Genomic DNA, 22,536 nt, shown 5'->3' on the forward strand with positions numbered 1-22,536 from the left:
CATTATAAAGCGCACCCTTTTCTTTTGTCCTGCAGAACAGGTTGCTAAAGCATTCCAACTCTGTGAATGTTGAACAAGGTTCGACTTGCATGACATTATGCTATCACAAAATAATAAATATAGACGGGATGAAAATGATTTGCAAAAAATATTTATATTTTCAAATAATATTGAAACTTTTCATAGAATCTGTGCAATAATCACCTTTATATTTTTTTATAATGTCTCAAAACCATATATTACAAATGTCACTAAGTGCCGAAGTTGCTGCTCATCATTGGATGTGAACTTACCTACTTATTTGTCTTTATTTTTATTCTAGTATAACTAATGTGTGCTTTTCTTCTATATATTTATAATTTAGCTTATTATGTCTTATTGCACACCTTTTTTTAACTGCTATGCCACTTTTGGTGTAACAATGTCAATGTCCCCGCTGTGGGACTAATAAAGGATTTATGATTCTGATCACTGGTTTATATTTCATTTTGCAGGTTGAGATAATACTGGAACGTCTACCTCAGGGACCCGACTCGGATAAGCGGTAGAAGATGAACGGAGGTAATAATCTCTATCCATAATAGTCCATCTTAATATTTAAGTTGATTTAATTTGGTATTTATAATATGAACCTGCAAAAGGAACTAGTAATGTTGTCAAATAAATGTAATACAATAAAATAATCTGCAATATTTAGTGGTTCAAATTACCTTTGTTACTTTTCACCACCGGTAACAAGCCATGCAGGGATAAACTACTAAATGACCATTAGTTGTTAAAGATAAAAAAAATGAATGAAAAAATACATGAATAAAAGTTACAGTGCAGTTTAAGTAAGATATGAATATATCAATTAAAAGCAGCGGCAAAAAGAAAGGTCTTCAGCCTGGATTTAAAAGTAGTAAGAGTTGTAGCGGACCTGCAGGTTTCTGGGAGTTTGTTCCAGATATTTGGAGCATGATAACTGAACGCTGCTTCTCCATGTTTAGTTCTGACTCTGGGGACAGAAAGATGAACAGTCCCTGAAGACCTGAGAGATCTGGATGGTTCATAATTTAGCAGGAGATCAAAAATATATTTTGGGCCTAAACCATTCAGTGCTTTATAAATCAGCAGCAGTATTTTGAAATCAATTATTTGACACACAGGAAGCCAATGTAAAGACTTCAGAACAGGAGTGATATGATCCACTTTCTTAGTGTTAGTGAGGACTCGAGCAGCAGCGTTCTGAATTAGCTGCAGCTTTCTAATAGATTGGAAAACTGCAGTTACATATATGAAAAGAATATCAAACGTCAATTCTTGTCGCATTATAAAGCGCACCCTTTTCTTTTGTCCTGCAGAACAGGTTGCTAAAGCATTCCAACTCTGTGAATGTTGAACAAGGTTCGACTTGCATGACATTATGCTATCACAAAATAATAAATATAGACGGGATGAAAATGATTTGCAAAAAATATTTATATTTTCAAATAATATTGAAACTTTTCATAGAATCTGTGCAATAATCACCTTTATATTTTTTTATAATGTCTCAAAACCATATATTACAAATGTCACTAAGTGCCGAAGTTGCTGCTCATCATTGGATGTGAACTTACCTACTTATTTGTCTTTATTTTTATTCTAGTATAACTAATGTGTGCTTTTCTTCTATATATTTATAATTTAGCTTATTATGTCTTATTGCACACCTTTTTTTAACTGCTATGCCACTTTTGGTGTAACAATGTCAATGTCCCCGCTGTGGGACTAATAAAGGATTTATGATTCTGATCACTGGTTTATATTTCATTTTGCAGGTTGAGATAATACTGGAACGTCTACCTCAGGGACCCGACTCGGATAAGCGGTATAAGATGAACGGAGGTAATAATCTCTATCCATAATAGTCCATCTTAATATTTAAGTTGATTTAATTTGGTATTTATAATATGAACCTGCAAAAGGAACTAGTAATGTTGTCAAATAAATGTAATACAATAAAATAATCTGCAATATTTAGTGGTTCAAATTACCTTTGTTACTTTTCACCACCGGTAACAAGCCATGCAGGGATAAACTACTAAATGACCATTAGTTGTTAAAGATATAAAATCATTATTCAATCATCTTTTGTAAAATTAAACATTGATTATTCGAGTATTCCAACTTATTTTTATCTGCGTAAATTGTGTTTGTATTCAAATGTACAGATGAGTATTTTGTTTATGAAAAAAAGATTACCACAGGTAGTTTCTCAATTGCTGTGATGCAAATCTTCTTTTTCTTTAATTCCTGATACCTTTTCAAAACAGTGGTGTAGATTTAGATGAATAGCAGCAACACAGGCAATATAGGATTCAACCCTCCTATTATCTTCGTTTTCCCTCCCTTACTTTGGTGTTCACGGTCAAGTTTGACCGCTTCTGTTTTAACTGCTATTACATTAACAAAAAAAAATTAATCATCACCAAATTTCATTGAACACCCTTTCAAACTGTACATATTATATGAGACTACTGGTATACATGAAAAACTGCAGTAAATATACAAAGAATAGACACTGATACACTATATATATATATATATATATATATATATATATATATATATATGTGCCAGTATATATATATATATATATATATATACTGGCACATAAGAGCGGGAAATGTGTCAAATTGTTCTGTGTGTGTTTGCGAGTGCCAGGTGTGATTCACATGGGGGATTGGGCACATAAGGGGGCGGGGGGACACATCTAGAGTATGTGTGTGTGTGGGTTTGTGGGTGTTTGTATATGGGTTTTATCTGATCCGGATGGTTACTAATTCCTTTTCTTTATGGCGGTCATTTTTGACCGGAAACACCATAGGTGTTACAAAGTTGACTAAATCATCCAAAATTCAATGAAAGTGGTGATCAGCAATTGTATATGTTCAAATGTCTACTGTGAAGGATATCACAAAGCCTTAATGCAATCGAATGTAAAACAAAAAAGTTATGATTGATGAAAGTAGTAAATCGGTCAGATTTGACCCGAAGACAACAGGAGGATTAATGTAAGGTCTGATCTCTGAACCATAGTAAACTATGCACTACTCCCTGTTATTTCTGTCAGAAGAAATGTGACGCAAATCAAAGGCTGATGCTGGCCTATTGTCTGACACTGTTGTGATATGTTATTATTGGAAACAACACAAGAGGCTCTGAATGCTCTCAAGCATCTTGGCTACACTGACTCACGCATACGACTTATGAAGTTTATTATCTACCCGACATTGATGTCCAAGACAATTTAACTGCTAAACCGGTTTGAAAAATTCTCAGTCAGTCACTTAGCACTTAAATAACCTCTTTAAACATTTTTCAAAGGGATGGATGCTTCCTAGTATATGGTCTACTCCTTCAAATACAAGACAACCACTTTAAGTGGTCTAGAACAAATACAAAAATGCCCACCCTTATTTAAAAGCAGACCTGGATATATGAAATAGCTTGTATACCTTGCTGGTGGAGTAAATTGCATTCAAATGTACTTTTTTCAATGTTATTACCCCAATCCTTTTTCCATAATATAAAATATTTCCGGTATGGAAAGACAGGAGAGAGTTTTTGCATACATATAAATCCGTTGGTGGATCAGGGCTTTCTATCCTTGGAAAGTATAATTATTATATTATATGTATTATTACGGTAATATACACAATAAGAGTCTGGTAACCAACATTACAAAAAGATTGTTAATACATTCATCCATTATAATTTAAATATGTGATGATTGACATCTAACCGAGGTTAATGATAGGGTGTATCGGCACAGCTATAACAATAGTTTTGTTTATATAGCACGTTCAAGTTTACGTGCAAGGGTCATAAGATTTATAGAACACTGAATAAGTGTGTTGTATGACAAATAAAAAAGAAGAACAGCTTTCTATCCTGGGAAACTATAATTATTGTAGTTGTAGTATTAATATACACAAGAAGAGTCTGGTAACCAACATTGAATTGGTGTGAAATGATAACAAAATATTTCCCAGCTACCTACATACTGTATTGGCCCAATCTAAATTATTATTGTTGGATATGAAGGACTTTTTATGTGGGTGCAGTGGTCATTTAAAGGAAACAAATGGATATCAGTTAAATAGTAACTGGCAACTGGATATCAAGACATATTAAAAAGACTGTTTATACATTCATGTGCCAATCCATTATATTTGTAAAGTGATGATTGACATCTAACCGGGGTTAATGATAGGGTGTATCGGCACATCGATAACAATAGTTTTGTTTATATAGCACGTTCAAGTTTACGTGCAAGGGTCAAACGATTTATAGAACACTGAATAAGTGTGTTGTATGACAAATAAAAAAGAAGAACACACACATTAAGCATACATAAACAAGGCCAATAAGAAACATGTTTTAAACCAAATTAAAAGGGCAGTATATGGAAGTGCAAATATATCTGCTAAACAATCAAGCATAATATGAATGTAATGACAATAAAGTTAGATTTAGACACAACAAATTGTAATAGGACATATTTAGTGTTGCATCAATGAAAAAGAAAATATTATTTATTTTAGGCCATCTTGTAAAAGGAAGTTATAAAAAGATTGTCAGGCGTCAATTATTGTCACAGTTTGAGGGCGCACCCTGTCCTTTTGGCCTGCAGCAGCTATTGCATTCCATCTAAGTGATTGAGGTCAACTTGCATGACAGTTTGTCATAACAAACTATTAAATATAAGTCAAATGAAAATAAAATAATAATAATTAAATATTGTAACAAATTAACGCATAAGAACCCGGACTACTTTTGGAAAAAGTATGGGGAACATCATTTAAAATAAAAAGACCTTGCAGAACACATTTCTGAAAAGTAACCCCCCTAGTGTCAAAGATCTGAAATGTGACATATATGTCACATTGGGCGTTAATGGTAAAGTAACTCTTATTTCTAACTTAATTAATGAGAATTATTCTTGTTTTAAATTGTTTTAACATTCTTTTAATTGAAGAATAAAGAATATATTAACTAAATATAATTTAATCAGCTAAATGAACTGAGCAGATCATAATATTTCTAATTGTGCATATATGTCACTCCAGATTTTCGGAGAAATGTTAAGGTTAATATCCCAATGTGACAATGTCACAGCGATATTTATCTTGTTTCATAGCAACATGATCAAGATTTTTTTTTCAAACAGGTTAAATTTAATAGAGGACCCATTCTTAAATGGCTTGAATTTTACCTTTAGCAACAAAAAATAAGCTTTTGAAATGTAGCTAGTTGCGTCATATGTTAGCGTGGCACATGGACATTTTGGACATGTTGTTATGGCAACACTAAATCACATGACCTGGCCCATGACCCACCAGACTGTTCAGTGTGTGTCACTGTTGCAAAATGTGCAGGTGATACAATATTACATGGAGAGAGAACTCATTTACACCTTCATCTCCTCCCGCCTTGACTATTGTAACTCACTCCTCTACGGCATCAGCACTACATCCTTCAATAGATTCCAGCGTGTCCAGAACGCAGCCGCCAGACTCCTCACCCACACCAAATCATGGTATCACATCACCCCGGTCCTCAAAGAACTCCACTGGCTCCCCGTTTCACACCGCATCCATTACAAACTCCTGGTCCTCAGTTACAAAGCCCTCCACCATCTGGTCCCCCCCTACCTCACTGACCTCCTCATCCTCTACCAACCACCCCGGTCCCTCAGATCCACCTCAGTCGGTTTGCTTTCCATCCCCAAGGCCAAACTCCGGAGCATCGGGGATAGAGCCTTCTCTGTGGCAGCCCGAAGCTCTGGAACTCCCTCCCCCAAGACCTCCGTGAGTCTGAGTCCCTCACCCTGTTCCAGTCCCGCCTCAAAACCCACCTCTTCAACTCTGTATCCATAAGCCCCCCCCCCCCTCTCAACCAACTTCTTCCTGACGGTTTTTCTGTTTTGTTTCTTTGTTTCTTTTTGTTTTTGTTTTTGTTTTGTTTGTCTACCCTCCCTCCCAAATGTAAAGCGTCTTTGGGTTCAAGAAAAGCGCTATAGAAATAAAATGTATTATTATTATCATGATTATGCATCACTAAAAGTAAAGTTACACCTAAATCATACAAATTCTAATATTATATAGTCAATGTTTTTTTCTCCAGTGTATTTAATGAATGTAATGTCAGTCCCCTCTTAGGACATTATTGTGTGTTATGTTTGATCTGTCTCCCCCTGTTGAACAAACAATTAAATAATGAAAACAAAATAATGAAAAATGTGCAAAATCTTCTCTGCATATGCAAAACAGCTTTTGTTTTGCTGTTGACTCTTGTTCGCTGTTGTTAGTGGATTTGATGATTTAAGTCTGAAACAAGACATGTTGGTCAATTTATCCAATTAACATCAGCAGCCTCAGTGTGGCTGTGTGTGGAAGAACCACATGTTTGACACATTTTTCATGGGCGCAACCCACATACTCAGCTCTGCGGCTTATTCCACAAAGGCATGTCCCTCATAAATGTGGCATCCACCTTTTGAAAGGGAAACAAACAGGCTTTGCAACAGTGTAAGATGTATTGCCAAGAAGACACTAATTTCCTTACTTTTTGTGCTATGTTTATAAGCACTTTCAGAATTGCTCGTTTGCTACAGTAATTTAACAGTCTTCTCTAGCCGGGAGTTCTGTGTCATTTTCAGTTCATTTTACTAAGTGATAGGTTGTCTACATACCTGTATAACATTGTGTTTAGTTGTTACTCAGAAGCATTTATGTTAGCTAAAGCAATACTATGGTATTACAGCCCTGTGTAGTTATATTTTCTGGCAAAATTACGATCCCAGTCTGCAGTTCTTAATGAGGAATGGACAAATGTATTGTAGAGGTGTGTTATGTAGGTGGTTATAATGTAGTTGCCTGCAGTCGCTCTTTAGGCAATCTAATGAAGGGAAACAGAGTTAAGGCTGTGAGTAAATGGCACTGTGATCTGGTGCTGCGCTTCTCAGAGACTGCTGATTTATTCGTCCTGCTGCCTTCTGATGCTGCAACAATTTCCTAAAGAGGTTTTCCTACTATATACCAGCAGTGGGCAGCAGATACTGTGAGAATCCATGACATGCATTTGACAGCCTGTCCTCCTACAAAAAACAACACGTTTTAAAGTGTAGCACCTCCAGTGGTCGTGTAAGAAACAACATGCTCCCGTTGATTGCAAACGCTCCGGAGGATCGTTTATTCACAAATAACCCTCTCTGGAAAATCCTAAATTGTGGAATAGTTTGGCCATTAAAATGCTTTTTTATTAGATTTCTAGCAAGAAGTGTATATTGTACTTTTATAATCTACGTCCAGTGGATGTGTAGGATCTATAGTTTGATAGATATTAGGAAGATGATTTGAGGTCTCACCAGGGCCCTTTCTCATTTCTCTAACTCCCCTCCTCGACTCCTATCCTCGAGACTTAGTCCCGCCCACAGGAGATGGGAGCGGAGCAAACGGTAAACTCTGGCGAATCAGTAAGTGCCTCAAACTGCAGTTTATCTAGTGGCCAGTAGGAGCAGTCTGCAGAAGGGAGCAATTTCCATAGACCCCAATGTTAAAATGCCCAACTTTACAGCAGAAATAAACATGTTTACATCGTGGTTTCAAAACATTTTATTCTCAGTAGATTAGATTCCCCCTTCCTGTCTATGGATCCTGGAGTGAATTTTTTCTCAACTCATCTGTTTAATTAATATTCAGTCTTAAAGTTATGCATAAATTAGGGCGTGGTCACATTGAGTGACAGCTCCGTTCAATGACTGTTGCTGCTAGCTTCTTGTCTCTCTGCTAGCTGCTCCGTGAAGCTAGCTACAGGGACTCTGCATGCTCAGTTCATCCAGGGAACACAACTTGATCCGGCCGTGGTTGTTTGTTCTTCATGCTCATATATCAGACTACTGTGACTCGCTCTGCGGTTAAAACAGACGGTGTATTAATGCGGTTTTGCGGTAAGTGAAATTTGAGTACTTTATTTATGTGTTAATGATTTTAATCAGCTACGTAGCGTGTAAGCGAGTGGTAGCTACATCGGTACTAAAGATGCTAATAGTAGCCTCCAAGTTAAAATCATAGACTATATATAAAGGTTAAAACGAAATAGACAAGTGTTAAGCGTTAAGTGGGATAATACTGTACAACAAAAGGCTTCTGTTTGAGGTTGATAAAATAAGGTCATCCTTGTAACTTAGAGAGATATTTTATTATGTAGGTAGGGACTGTATGCATCGCTAAGGTTAATTTAAATTGGCTGTGCTCAAGTATGTAGACAAGCTAATGTCGAAGTAGTGTGTGTGAAATCAACCTCAAAATAAGATGTGTGTATATTACAATTATTAATGTCATATTTCAAGATGATTACTTTTATTTATTATAATATGGTTGGTTGAGCTGGAGTTCATTATTGAGCTTACACGTTAACGTCACAGTCATCTGAAGAACGAACCCAAACCTTGTTGTTGTTATTAATTGCATTACCAAATGGGTATCAAATAAACAGTAAGCATTGGTAACACAACTTCCAAAGTTACAGTAAAATAAAAAGGATCCTGACTTGGACAATACACAATCCAACATGTTCAACAGAAGAGAATCAGTTATATTGTTTGTAGATATGGTACTTTACATATATCTGTTTGTTTAAGGTGTCCAGGTGATGCAGGCAGGCTGGACCAGAGAGTGAGAGACAGAGCTGGACTCCTCACAGCAGTGAACTTCAGCACAGGTATAAAGACTCTATTTTTCATACTGTACAAAGAATCAAGAAAGATATTGGTTTAAATGAATGAAGTATTGACTTTAATACACTGATATACATTCCATTAAACAATACTGGATCACCTACACATCAGTGAAGTTGAGGGTTCTTTCCATGCAAAAAGTTACATTTAGATGTTAACAAGCAATGTGATTTTGTCAGCTTTCTAATGTAATGTATTGAAGGCAAAGATATTTAACACATAGTGAGAACTGCTACTATTTATCTCTCAATATTGTCTGTAAAAAACGTGGTAAAAGTTATTCTTTCAGTGAGACAACAGAGCAAGCTTCTACAGTTGCACTACGTTTTGATAACAGTTAAATATTATTTTGATAATAACATATATTTCAATGTTGATGAACTTCATACTTTTCATTCATAATCTGATTGTCTTTGTAGCTCACTGTTGAAATAAAAAAAAAACATTACAATTACAAAATAATTATATCTACAGCCCCTAAACACACAAACACACCGCTTTCATAAATAACACACTTGTTCTGCAATAATATGTTTTATGTTTCCTGTAATCTTTGTTAGGAAAGGACATGCCTGAAAGACACAACATTTTCTCCTTCTATGAGGGTCAAGAAGAACATCCAAGAGAATCATTAAAAGCTGATATTATGATATTTTAAGACCAGTACACTAAGAAACTACTTTTATTGTAAAAACAGTCAGCTGATCGAATGCACCTATTCCCACAGCGACACTCCATCAGCTGATTATTTGTATTTGCCTCGCTTTATGAGCTTCACATCACTTGTGCCTTGTACCACAGAGTTTGCAATGTCACAAATAAATGGGGCCAATCTTCAGTCAGATGTGAATGTGTAATCTAACATTTTCAGTAAAAATAATGGACAAAAGGAGTGCAAATACAAATACAATTTATTGAAATGTGAACCAAAACTTAATCAAACATGTTTTAAATAAAAAGCACATATGGACAGAAGGTGTAAACCTATTAAATGTATAAGTAAACACATTTAGTCAAATAAAGTGACAGACTAGGCCTGTGCAGTTGGTATCAGCTTTGCCCAGCATGGGCTCCTCCATCAGGCCTGGTCCTCCTCGCAGAGGAAATACCCTCAGTCCTCTCCAAACCAACAGACAGGTGTCCATCACACGGAGGTTTCTCCCTGAAGTCTCTGCAGTTTTCTGGACACCACGCTGTCTCAATCCATCCACACTGAATATGAGAGGGGGAAAATGAAAATAACAAATGCTTTAGACCAGCGGTTTTCAAAGTGTGAGGCGCGCCTCCACTGGGGGGCGCCATAGAGCTTCAGGGGAGGCGCAGCGTGAGACACAAAAGAACGAGAAAAAGACGAGTAAAGTGACACTTGCCCACTTGTGGCTGTCTGTGGAGACCGAGTTCCCCCACCTCGCTAAAAAGGCTGTAAAAGTGCTCATTCCCTTCACCTCCACCTACCTGTGTGAGTGCAGGTTTTCCGCATTGACTTTGATCAAAAGCAAGTACCGGTAAAGGCTGCAGCCAGATTATGATCTGCGTTTATTCCTGTGTGCATCAAAGACGCAGACTCATTGTTCCCACTAAAGTAGGGGTGAGTGTAATAAGGAGGCAAAGTTGACGTTCAGTGTGTTACCGGGCGCATATAAGGATTTATCCACCAGGTTGAAAATGTTAAAAAAAATATGTCTTGAGAACACGGCGTGCGGAAATATACGGGTCGTGCTGCAGCTAGATGTGCCTGTCCTCTGTAAGAAGGTGTCGGCGACTGACATGCAAGGAAGAACGGCTGTCCACAGGCTGTTCCAACTTTAACAACTGTATTAACTTCCAGGGTAGTGAATTGAACTTGCAATTGTAATTGGGTGTGTGGTATATTTTCATGCACGGACACGCATGTTCCACAACACACAAACTGAACAACACTCAATTTTCCGATCGCTACCAGTGTCCTTGCGATCTTGTTATAATAAAGTGCACGTTACTGATGCAATATGGTTGAGACCATTCGGGCTTATTCTAGAGGGGTGCAAGGAATAGTCCAAGTAGTGGGGGAGTTTTATACAATATGTTTAAAACATAACAATTAATTTTTTTAAAAGGTTATTGTTTAATGTTTTAAGGAGGTGACACTACTCAGCCAATCAAATCAGTGCAGTCAGCACGATAGATTCAAACACACACACACAGAGACGAGACAAGAGGAGAGAAACAGTCGGAGTAATTTCAAATGGCGGAAGGTAGACAGCGAAAACAGAGAATCTAATTACATTTTCTCTTACTGGACCTCTTTGAAATGCAATCGAATACCCCTGCATTATAGCAACAATAATAATAATAATAATAATAATAACAGCAATAATAATTGGGAGGGGGGGCGCGGCTGTTCTTATGTTCTCTGAGGGGAGGCTCACCTACCCACACTTTGAAAACCCCTGCTTTAGACAATAAGAAACATAAAGTTGACGGTTGAGTTGCTAAATTTCTTTAGATTGTCAATACTATTACTGTATAACTAATATATCAGGTTAAGAGGCACATTCAAATAAAGATTGATCTTTAAATACATGTTGTCTTTTGAATTGTTTGTCTAAAGTCAAGGATCTAGAACTGGTACTTAGTTTTGATGATACAGTCTGGTTATTATGCTGTTTGGAGGAGGCCTCACAGGTAAGAGCACTAACTAGCTACCATCAATGTATTAAACGTATAATTAAGTGATATCAAAATATAAATAACTAATGGCATGCTAACATATTAATATTTGCTTGATTCCAGTGTTGAATTTAGCACAATTGCATACAAACGTTAAGGGATTTTAAGATTCTGAAGTATTATGCTAAAAAATCAATAACTTAGATTATTATTTTTATATTTGCTGAATAGTTTAATGTCCGCTTACCTTAGAAACTTAAAATGCCACGGCAGTGTGCAGATGGGGAGCATGTTAGCTTAGCTTGGTAGCTTCAGCTAGCTCTGGAACTTTCAGCACGGTGGCAGCAGGTCCCGCCTCGGCTCCGCCTCTTTGCCCTTATTTGGAGCAGGCTGGAGAAGGCGGGAGTTGAACTCTGACGTCACTGTCGAGCCTACAAAGGGCTTCTTGGCAACTCTGCAGAATCCTATGGGTGACATCACGGACCCTACGTCCATTTATATATACAGTCTATGGAGCGGAGGAGCCGAGGGGAGGGGAGCCGAGGAGAGAGGAGGGGAAGCAGCAGGCGGTTAGAGAAATGAGAACTCCTCTCCTCTTAGCGGTCATTTTAGAGAGACGTCCATTAATGATGACAGGAGACACAGCAGCTCTCTGTCTGATGGACAAATGTGTTCATGACGACTTATATATTTACTTTTAATTCATTCACAGTGCGGTATAATGCGACAATACAGATGCGGACACACACATGCACACATACACACACATATATATATATATGTATATATTTATATAAATATATACAATTTCAGAATCAAACAGAGCACTCTCATAATAATGTAACACTATCAGAGACTGGATATAGCAAAAGGCAAGACAAACTGACACTGAACACTGGGAGACAGGGGAATTTAAACACATGACAACAAGACACAGGTGAAAACAATCAGGGGCGAGGCTGACGCTGATGAGGGCGGGAGACACACACCAGGATAGGAAGTGGGAGACAAGACAGAAAATGGTTAAACAAAACATGACTAGACTCAACATTTCTGTCGGTGCACAACAGTACCCCCCCCCCTCTAGGGCCGACTCCTGATGGGCCCAGACTGATTGTAGAAATCTCGGATCAGAGTCTTGTCTACAATAAATGAAGCAGCTACCCAGCTTCTAGCCTCAGGACCGTAACCCCTCCAGTCTACCAGAAATTGCTTACCCCTCCCCATATTACGAACCTCCAGCAGCTTACAGACCTTGTAAACCTCACCATCCTCAAAGAACTGGAGCAGTGGAGGGGATCCGGAGGACGGGTCCAGGACGACAACCCAGAGGCAAAGCACAGTCCATGATGGGTGTCTCGGGCGGACGGCCCAGGGGCAAGGCAGAGTCCATGATGGAGTTCTCGGGTGGACGGCCCGGGTGCAAGGCAGAGTTCATGGTGGAGTCCTCGGGCGGACGGCCCGGGCACAAGGCAGAGTTCATCGTGGAGCCCTCGGGCAGGGAACTCAGGAGACCGGGCTCGAGGGTGAAAGCCGCTGGGAACTCAGGAGGCCGGGCAAAAGGACGGGCAGGAGCTGGTGGAACCCCTGTCGGGTCAGGCGTAGACGAGACCCTGGACGGAACCTGGGCTGGTGTCAGTGGGACCCACAACGGAGCAAGGGCTGGTGTCGATGGGACACGAAACAGCACAGGACATGGTGTTGGCAGGACCCCCGGCAGAAGAGTAGTCGGCGGGGCCTCCAACGGCACAGGACACGGGGTTGGCAGGACCCCCGGCAGAAGAGCAGTCAGCGGGACTCCCAACGGGACAGGACACAGGGTTGGCAGGACCCCCGGCAGAAGAGCAGTCGGTGGGACCCCCAACGGGACAGGACACAGGGTTGACAGGACCCCCGATAGAAGAGTAGTCGGCGGGACCCCCAACGGGACAGGACATGGAGTTGGCAGGACCCCCAGCGGAAACTCCAACGGACCACGACATTGGGTAGGGACTTGAGAGGGAACTCGAGAGGAGACTCGAGAGGAAACTCGAGAGGGGACTTGAGAGGTGACTTGAGAGGGGACTCGAGAGGAGACTCGAGAGGTGACTTGAGAGGGTACTCGAGAGATGACTTGAAAAAGGACTCCAGAGGGAAATTGAGAGTCAACTCGAGAGGAGACTCGAGAGGGGACCTGAGAAGGAACTTGACAGGGGACTCGAGAAGAGACTCGAGAGGAGACTTGAGAGGGGACCTGAGAAGGAACTTGAGAGGGAACTCGAGAGGTGACTTGAGAGGGAACTCAAGAGGAGACTTGAGAGGGAACTCGAGAGGAGACTTAAGAGGTGACTTGAGAGGGGACTGGAGAGAGGGGACTGGAGAGGGGACTGGAGAGGGGACTGGAGAGGGGACTGGAGAGGAGACCTGAGAGGTGACTTGAGAGGGAACCTGAGAGGAGACTTGAGAGGTCACTTGAGAGGTGACTTGAGAGATGACTTGAAAAAGGACTCAAGAGGGAACTTGAGAGGGAACTCGAGAGGAGACTCAAGAGGGGACCTGAGAAGGAACTCGAGAGGAGACTTGAAAGGGAACTCAAGAGGTGACTTGAGAGGGGACTCAAGAGGAGACTCGAGAGGAGACTTGAGAGGGGACTGGAGAGGGGACTGGAGAGGGGACTGGAGAGGGGACTGGAGAGGAGACTCGAGAGGGGACCTGAGAGGTGACTTGAGAGGGAACCTGAGAGGAGACTTGAGAGGTCACTTGAGAGGTGAGTTGAGAGATGACTTGAAAAAGGACTCCAGAGGGAACTTGAGAGGGAACTTGAGAGGAGACTCAAGAGGGGACCTGAGAAGGAACTTGAGAAGGGACTCGAGAGGAGACTTGAAAGGGAACTCGAGAGGTGACTTGAGAGGGGACTCGAGAGGGAACTTGAGCGGGGACTCGAGGGAAAAACTGAGAGGTGGCTTGAGAGGGGATCCGAGAAGAGACTCGTGAGGGGACCTGAGAAGGAACTCGAGAGGAGACTTGAGAGGTGACTTGAGAGGGAACTCGAGAGGAGACTTCAGAGGTGACTTGAGACGGTCGGTAAGCCGACAGGACACAGGAAGCTGGCATCGGCCGAAGAGCCAGTACTGGAGCCGAAACTGGAGTCGGGACCATGGCTACTGGGGCCGGTAGTGAAGCCGGAACCATGGTTGCTGGGGCCGGTACTGGAGCAGTCCGTAGGTGAGTGAACAAATGATTCATCTGTGCAGCCAGTTGTTGCATCTATGTGGAGATGTCCTGGCGTCCTACCAGCTCTTTTATTTCCTGGGCGGCTGTGCCCAGCTGTTACCCGTGGCGATAAATCTTCTCGCCTCGTGCTGACAGGGCGGAATGAAGCGTTCTTGGGTCGGCTGGGTCCATAATGGTCAGTTCGTTCTGTTAAGAACTCAGACACTTAGGATGTAGGACCCAATTGCACGACCCGGGAGACAGAGGTAAAGTATTGGTAAGATACTTTATTTTTTCCAAAAAACAGCAAGATGAACACAAAATAGTCACTATCGAATCTCTAGTTGAGATGACAAAAATTGAGAACAAAATGAAAGCGCTCACGTAGTGAGGATCAACACTTTACAAGAGCACAAAGAGAGCATAGACCTGACCATGGCAAGAGACAAGACAAACTGACACTGAACACTGGGAGACAGGGGAATTTAAACAAATGACAACAAGACACAGGTGAAAACAATCAGGGGCGGGGCTGACGCTGATGAGGGCGGGAGACACACACCAGGATAGGAAGTGGGAGACAAGACAGAAAATGGTTAAACAAAACATGACTAGACTCAACATTTCTGTCGGTGCACAACAGACCGGAAAAACTGTCTTCACCCAGTGAGGGTTGGCTAACTTTACATGGAAGCTGCCGCATATACACGTTCTCCTGGCGAAACCTCAAATAATTTTCGGAATATCTATCAAACTATGGATCCTACAAATCGATTGGACGTGGATTCTAAAAGTACAATATACATTTATCGCTAGAAATCTAATCAAAAAGCATTTTAATGGCCAAACTATCCTACAATTTAGGATTTTACAGAGAGGGTTATTTGTGAATAAACGACCCTCTGTAACGTTTGCAATCAACGGGAGCACTAGAGGTCGAAAACTTTAAAACGTGATTATAGGTGGTATTAAGCGCTTCAACAAACAACGTATTTGGTCTTATGAGTTGGAGGACTTTTTGGAATTTGATCGATGCAGACTGGTTTACAAACTCTTTTTCTTTGCCAAAATATGCTGGAGAGTGTTAATTCCTTGTGCGTTGTCAGGGACCAAGCAGTAACGGCCCCTACATACGGCGGCGTGCGTTGAAGCTTCAACGCTTATGCCAATTCACTTTGAATGGGGTGACGTCACGCTTCGCCGAACTGCATTGTGGGAGCAAAGCGTAGCTTCAAAATTAGAACAATGTTCTACTTTTGAAGCTTCGACGGAAGCGTCAGCCAATCGAATCATATGCCAGTACAAACTCTAGCCAATCAGACTGCTGCTTGTGTGTCTGGGGCGGGAGATTCATGTGATTGGCTGTTGGTCGAGCGTCAGATATGCCCGCCGGCAAGCTTCAACGCACGCCGTCATGTGTATGGGCTGTAAGGCAACAGGACACAGGAGTTATTTAATCTGTTATTTTAATCTAGGCCTATAAAAGAAGTCAACCCGAAAATACATCTTATGAATATAACAGCAACTTAACAGGTGTTAACGCAACAAACTGAACTCCTAAAAGGAAAAAACCTGTAACGACGAGACGCCGTTACTGGAGCTCACATGGACATGTGGATATAATTATTGTACTGTGTGGGGTATATTGACGACAACTTCCCTGTTCCCCATGTATGTTGTTGCTGATTGTGTGCACCTGGTGCCCTGTGTTGTCTCCTCCCCCCTCACCTGTGTCTAATTGCTCCCCCCCCCACCTGTGTTTTGTTGTGCTAATTAGTGTAAAGGTATTTAGGCTCTGTTTTCCCTGTCTGTGGGAGAGGCTGATAGTGGGTGTGAGATCTTTGTGGCTGTGCAGGATGTGTTCACGGAGAACAGCAGGATTGAGGCTGTGAACTTTGTGCACATTATTTTAATAAATGCCCACGTCGGGTTATATTTTTGGACGTTCTGCCTCTGCCTCCTTGCTTGGTCGGGCCGCTCAACGGTCAGTCTCACAATTGGTGTCAGAAGTGGGATCCGACCAAGTGAGGAGGTAAAATTGACGAGAGGAAAGAAGAGGGACCAAAGAGAGACAAGCAGCAGGAGATGAGAGACAATCAGCAGGAGACGAGAGACAAGCAGGAGGAACGTGCACCTCAAGTTTGGAGGGAGTGCAGGCCCGGGTGGCAGAATTGAAGGAGGAGTCGGAGGACAGAGCTGGGTGCCGTCGCCGCGATCAGGGGAGGGATATATTGGGTCCATGGCCTCGGGGAGGGATATATTAGGTCCATAGTCTCAAGGGAGGGATCTAGTGTGTCCATAGCCTCAAAGGAGGGATCTAGTGTGTCCATAGCCTCAGGGGAGGGATCTATTATGTCCGTTCTAGTCCAACACACGTCTCACAGGGTGGTACCTGTCCCTGCAACCCTATGACTTTACTGTCCAGTGTCGGGCCAGGAAAGCCAACTTGGGGGCAGACTGTCTATCCCGGGAACATGAGAATTGAGGTACTGTGCGCTTTAGGAGAAGAGGGGGGGAATGTAACGACGAGACGCCGTTACTAGAGCTCACATGAACATGTGGATATAATCATTGTACTGTGTGGGGTATATTGACGACAACTTCCCTGTTCCCCATGTATGTTGTTGCTGATTGTGTGCACCTGGTGCCCTGTGTTGTCTACTCCCCCTCACCTGTGTCTAATTGCTCCCCCCCACCTGTGTCTTGTAGTGCTAATTAGTGTATAGGTATTTAGGCTCTGTTTTCCCTGTCTGTGGGAGAGGCTGATAGTGGGTGTGAGATCTTTGTGGCTGCGCAGGATGTGTTCACGGAGAACAGCAGGATTGAGGCTGTGAACTTTGTGCACATTATTTTAATAAATGCCCATGTCGAGTTATATTTTTGGACGTTCTGCCTCTGCCTCCTTGCTTGGTCGGGCCGCTCAACGGTCAGTCTCACAAAACCCGATTGGCTTCTTGCAGTATTTATCCGTCCTCAGCCACGCCTTTGCAGAACCAGGAAGTAACCTTCCCCAACGACCACGGTAAGACAATGAAAGTCATTAACACAAACAAAAACTTCTTAGAATATGTGAGAATAAACTAAATGAAGTCAGGTTACAAAATAAAGAGTTTAACATTTAAATCAAATGTGTGGTGTCAATTGTTGGCATGTTTTAGTGCAAATTAAATGAAGCAAGTCTACTGGAGGTGAGGGTGCAGTGTAATGGTTTTACCCTGTGTGGCTGTGGTCATCACATGAGTATACGGCACACACTCTAAAGCCCCCCTTAATGGAGTTCTTTGTGAGTAATGACATGAATCAGATATGACACCTTATTGAGATATATATGCATCTATATGGCCCAACAACAATGACAAGTCAGAAAGATATCTATTAATCATCTCTTAACACTGTCATTGTATTCTCCCTTTTTTGGTCTGCTGCTGCATGACGTTTTCACAATCTACTACTGCAGATTATAGTTAGTTTAAGTGTGCCAGTTGGTTAAGTCAAATTAATGAATCATATCAAAATAAATGTAAATGTAGCCCAATAAATGTAATTTGAAAAGGGACTAGTTGAATATAGTCTTATATTTGGAAAATACTTGACAGTCCAACTTTATGAAGGAACAAAACCAGCAATGATTGAATTTGAGTGTGTTTGGTCACAATCCTCCTGTGATTATTTTTGCTGTCTTCTTGAGTACTACAATACAAAGGCAATTCGACTATGTTTTGTCTTTTTCGATCAACAACATAGAAATAAGCATTGTGAGCATTTAATCCAATTTTAGCCAACCTGTTTGGCAGTGGTATCTAAGACGTGTCTGAATACCTACAACTGTTGTGTATCTGTAGCTTCAATGACACCTACAAATGATCCAACAAAGCCATCATCTGATTATCCCTACGAAAATAAATAGATAAGTGATTTATATAGTGATTATAATGATTCAAGTGTTTCCTTTAACAAATATAATTAATTTTCATAAATAAAACCCCTTTATTGGCATCACAGAGAAGTTTGGTAAAATGACTGTGGCCCACCATTTTAGATTATAAAAATATAATATATAATCAAAATAAATATGGATATATCTATATATATCTATATATATATATATATATATAATATATAGATATATATATAGATATATATATATATATATATAGATATATATATATATATATATCTGTATAATAAAATATGGTCATGGTTAATAATAATAATAATAATAATAATAATAATAATAATACATTAAAGCAATGATCCATTCCCTGTCAGTTTATCTATTCATTTGACATTTTTGCCTTAAGCCTGCACATAAACAACTTGTCTTTCCAAAATGATTGTCACTTTAGTTAATGCACACATCAAGCTGACAGCTGAGACTATTTATTTATTCATTTAAACCAGGGCCATTGTGAATCGACATGCAGCCATTTTATTTCTGGAGAATCCTGAATAACTTATATATAACCATATTGAGAATAACAGATTGGAAAAAAAGGTTTTTAGAAACAATAAGACAGCGTTTCATTGTTTGTACTTATCTTCAGTGCCTTTTAATGGAAGCATTTTCAACTTACTGAGAGACACCGTGTTTTTATTTTCGGATATAAAAAGATAGAAATAAGAAAAGTTACTGGATAATAATACAAGGCACTGTGTTAACCGCAGTAGGGGCTGAAGTTTTAGGTGCAGGAGTAGTTGTAGGTTGCACCGTTGTCGAAGCAGCATTAGTTTTAGGTGCTGCTGTTGTTGTTATACCAGTAGTAGTTGCTGCGGTTTTATGTTTAGCAGTAGTTTTAGGTTGAACTGTTGTCGGAGCAGCAGTAGTTGTAGGTGCTGCTGTTGTTGTTGCAACATTATTAGGTGCGGCTGTTGTAGGTGAAGCAGTAGTTGTAGGTCGCACTTTTGTCTGAGAAGCAGTAGTTGTAGGTGCTGCTGTTGTTGTTATACCGGTAGTAGTTGCTGCGGTTGTAGGTTCAGCAGTAGTTTTAGGTTACACCATTGTCGGAGCAGCAGTAGTTGTAGGCGCAGCAGTTGTTGTAGGTTGCAACGTTGTCGGAGCAGCAGTAGTTGTAGGTGCTGCTGTGAGGCTGCTCTGCTGCGTTGTGAACAGGAAAACCCGGTGCTTTTCAAGTTCCAGCTCCGAACCGTCTCTGAAACACTGTTGGTGAGAATGAGGTAAAAGTGGCTCCCTTACCTTTGCCTCAGGGCTCTCAACCTCACATATTTTCCTGTCAGACTTGCAACCTGGCTGGTGCACTAGTAATAAAGTGTGGGAAGATCATTACCAAGAATAACTGGGTTTGGCAATGTTGGGGCTAATGCTACAGCCAAAAGAAAGGTTTGGCCTCCTACAGTCAGATAGACCTCTGCTGTGGGGTAAACATGTTGATCACCATGAATGCAGCTCATGGTTGAAGTACCCTGACTCCACTTTTCCCTACGGACCAAACTTGACAAAACAACTGACTGAAAATATGCTGTATCAAGCAAAGCTTCTACTTGCTGCCCATCGATCAAGACTTGTACTTTCCTGTCTTTCTCACCTAATCACTCAACCCTGTCTGGCCTAGAAACTGCACACAGGAGAGATGGCTTGGTGTGACCTAAATCTGGGCAATATTGCTTGGTGTGACCCAGAGCATTGCATTGATAGCACCCCATTTCTTATTCAAAGGTTTTTGAGCTTGGTCTGGGGATTGGGTTATGAATTGTCTATCACTCGAGAAATATCTACCTGGTGACTGACCAAACCCTCGGTCACCCCCAATGGAACTACTCAAATGGGTCTGGTTGTTCTCCCAACTGCAGGTGGCATCCCAGCTCCCTTTTCTGGCTGATGTGTAGACCTCTGCCAGGCGTGCTACCTCCGCTGCTATCTTGGGGTCATGCTCTCCTTTCCAAATGTCTCGCTCCGGATGGAGCATCCTCAGGAACTGCTCTAGGATAATGGCCCCGGTCATTTCTTCCAACGTCGATTTTTCTGGCTTGACCCATTTGACGAAGAGATCTTTCAGACGAACATACAACTCTTGTGGAGTCTCGCCAGACTCGATCTTCAGTGACCGGAATCGTCTTCTGTAAGTATCCGGTGTGATTTCATACTTTGACAAAATTGCTGCTTTAACTTTCCCATAATTGTCAGTCTTTCTTGTCCATCATCACGACGAGCTTTACTTTATATTATTATGTGCAGGCATGATTAGTGGTTTATTAGCCATCTGTTAATTTCACCCAAGAACAACATTATAACTGACCAGAATATACATATAAATACATTCCCAACTAAAACAAACCCTTAAGCCCATCTGTTACTTGTTTCATCCCGGAACCTTCTTTAGTCAGTATTTGTTTCCCCTGAGGATCTTTTGGCCAAACACACTGGAGCGGACACAGGACGAAACAGCATGGGTAAGCGATGGACATTGTCACTACCCGATCTGCAGCCCTGCTCGATCTGCAGTGCGCATGTGCGAGATGGTCCGCCATATTGGACAACTCCGGACGGCAACCCAAGTAGGACACTTGACACAGTGGCTTTTGGCAAAGTTCAAAAAGAAAACTTGAGAGAGATGAGTTATTGTTATTACAATGTGACTTCACTATTATTTAACAACTCTTTTTATTTGACAACTCTTTTTATTTAACTTCTTTTATTTGGGGTTAAGTACATTGTTAGAATAAGTGATAACCCTGTGATAGGTCAGGGTCATGCCATGGGAAGCCAGCCGGCCTCTCGCTTTCAACCAATCAAATTGCATCAACGCTATTAATATACACAATAAGAGTCTGGTAACCAACATTGAAAAAAGATTATTAATACATTCATGTGCCAATCCATTATATTCTTAAAGGGAGGGAATCCTCATGACACGCATTTAAAAAGAAAATATCATCCGATAAAACAGACCAGTCTCTGCCGGTCTTCTTTTTTTTTTTTTTAATCCGATGACGTTATCAGTGATTTTAAGCTGATTAATTACCAAAATAACATCAACCCTGTGGGCAGCGCCATTTTGACGAGTCACATGACTTATTTTACCGGACGTGACGTTAACTATGCGTTTGGTGTCGAGGACAAATTGACGTATGTGCTTTGTTCATGTTGTTTACTGTAGTTACTCTCACAATTATATTTAAATATGCCTCTGTGGTGAAACCATATTGGGGACCATAATTCACCTTGTTTGTGTTGTTGCTACAGGGACCCTTTATGGGAAACACCGGTAGCATTAGCTAGTCATTCCTGCTAGCTTGTCAATGAGAGCAGTTCATGTATTAACCTCCGAGTGTTGAATGGATAATAAAGTGTGGAAGTCCATTCTTAATACACCGCCTCCGACTCCCTTTTCACGGCACTACACCTCATTGTATCACGAAACATTGCCACAATTCGGATAGGAACAATCCACGGAAGGCTCGGTTCCATCTATTGCCAACGGGGAAGTACGTTCGGAGGCAGTGGCTAGCGAAATGTGCTCGGCCCGAACCGAAAGATCCACAGGCGCATGTATGCAGCGAACATTTCAAGTTTCCGGACGACTACTCTGAGAGTATGATGAAACATAAAATGGGATTTATTAATCAACCATTACTTAATGGGGATGCAGTGGCATTATTTTAAGGTATCCGAAAAAGACAGTAAAATAGCGTAATGCAACGTGTGCTTCGGTGAGCGGAGCGAAACACACAAGAGTTAGACCTACACTTCGTTATTTTATCTACCTCTGGAACAAGCTAAACTAGTTATAAATATATTTATTATTCACTGTCAGGTCACTCATTACTGGATCAGTGAGCTGCGTGAGATACTGACAGGCCGTCAGGAGAGGGAGAGAGAGGGGGATTCCCCTTTGTGCAATCCAAGTCGTCTGTGAACAGTTTATTTTCAAGCTCTTCAAGCTCATGACAACATATGTTCATCAGAGGAT

At 40.9% G+C, this 22,536-nt stretch overlaps 1 long non-coding RNA gene across 1 annotated transcript; it reads left to right on the forward strand.

Annotated features, from left to right (window-relative positions):
* The first annotated feature begins 7,874 nt into the window (after positions 1–7,874).
* Positions 7,875–11,405, forward strand: LOC307027705. The gene is made up of 3 exons (XR_013804726.1): positions 7,875–7,978; positions 8,672–8,751; positions 9,328–11,405. It is a non-coding gene; the product is annotated as an uncharacterized lncRNA (long non-coding RNA).
* Positions 11,406–22,536: the final 11,131 nt, after the last annotated feature.

This window comes from Notothenia rossii (genome assembly GCF_949606895.1).
Source record: "Notothenia rossii genome assembly, contig: scaffold_275, whole genome shotgun sequence".
Lineage (NCBI taxonomy): Eukaryota > Metazoa > Chordata > Actinopteri > Perciformes > Nototheniidae > Notothenia > Notothenia rossii.